Source organism: Pteropus medius, unplaced genomic scaffold, assembly GCF_902729225.1.
Source record: "Pteropus medius unplaced genomic scaffold, Ma_sr-lr_union100, whole genome shotgun sequence".
Lineage (NCBI taxonomy): Eukaryota > Metazoa > Chordata > Mammalia > Chiroptera > Pteropodidae > Pteropus > Pteropus medius.
This window is the reverse complement of record NW_024354253.1, coordinates 1-1,386: the sequence shown is the minus strand read 5'-3', so window position 1 is coordinate 1,386 and position 1,386 is coordinate 1. Positions and strand designations below refer to the sequence as shown.

General features: G+C 35.6%; 1 pseudogene; it reads left to right on the top strand.

Annotated features, from left to right (window-relative positions):
• The first annotated feature begins 240 nt into the window (after positions 1 to 240).
• LOC120594105 (cytochrome b-c1 complex subunit 8-like) lies at positions 241 to 485 on the top strand (annotated as a pseudogene).
• The last annotated feature ends 901 nt before the right edge of the window (positions 486 to 1,386 follow it).

Genomic DNA, 1,386 nt, shown 5'->3' with positions numbered 1-1,386 from the left:
ATACTAATAAGAACTATTGAAAGAGGACAAAATATTTGAGCAACCTGTTATTGATCATGTTTATGCTAACATCACACTCAGCTATGGTGATCTGGAAAAAAATCCTAACACATAAAACATATGTTTCTGAATTTTGTAGTATATAATTCAAATTTATTTTTTAAATAGATATATTCCTAGACGGAGGCCAGTGTATTCTGTGACTGTGGAGGGCGAGGTGACCCTGGCACTGTGGCCACCATGGGCCATGCCTTCGGGAAGCTGACATGGTACCGGCACATGACCACCTACAGCTTGTCACCCTTGGAGCAGCGCGTCTTCCCACACTTGAGCAAAGGTGATCCCAACATGCTGCCCCTCACTCAGGCATCCATCCTTTGTGCCTCACCACCATTTGTAGTGTTTTATCTCGTCTACAAATGGGGGACCAGGAGTTTAAAAAATCCAAAAGGAAGATTCCAGCAGCCTATGAAAATGGCAAATAAGCAGCTCATCTGGACCATGGTTCCATCTCTGGAAAACCCTTCTCGAGGAGAAGAGTCTACAGTGCAGTGTCTCAAAGACACAATAAACTTCTTATGGGATGAAAACAAAATAGATCTATTCCTGGAATTTTATGTGAATAAATACTTTTGAAATGGCATCAGATTTTAAATAAGTTCAATACCGCAAAACTACGTTGGATGGGAAAAATAAATAATCACTTTTCCATTTACTTTTAGAATAAGTTCTATAATTTTATTCACTGAGTTAGTTAAACATACAATGCAATATATATATATGTACATATATATGTGACTTGCTGTTGAATTTTACACTTGAAATTTATTGGATTTCGTCAATTAAAGTCACCATAATAAAAATAAAAAATAATAAAACCATGAAAAAATAATATAACTTTATAATTTGTAATAAGGAAGAGAGGTTAAGATGAGAGAAATATGACTTATATTTTCACTTCTGTCACTAAATGAATTCTTCTAAGCATCAGTATTTTCATCTATAAAACAAAGAATTCAACAATATGATCTCTAAGGTCAGACTGGCAACTTTGAAATGCTATGCATATTGGCTACCAATACATTTGCAAAATAAGATCAAATATCCCTTGAAGCCATCAGCTAATTTCTCAGCAGCAACCTTACAGCCAGATGGGGGGCGGCAGGACATCTTTAAAGTGCAGAAAGAAAGGCACCTACAACCTAGATTAATTTCCTCAGCAAGGTTATTATTATTCAGAATTGAAGGAGAGAGAGTTTCCCAGACAAGTGAAAACTAAAGAAGTTCATCATCATTAAACCAGCTATACAAGAAATGTTAAAGGGTCTTCCTTAAGCAGAAAAGGAAAGCCCATAACCAGAAATAAGAAAATATGAGAAAGAAAAA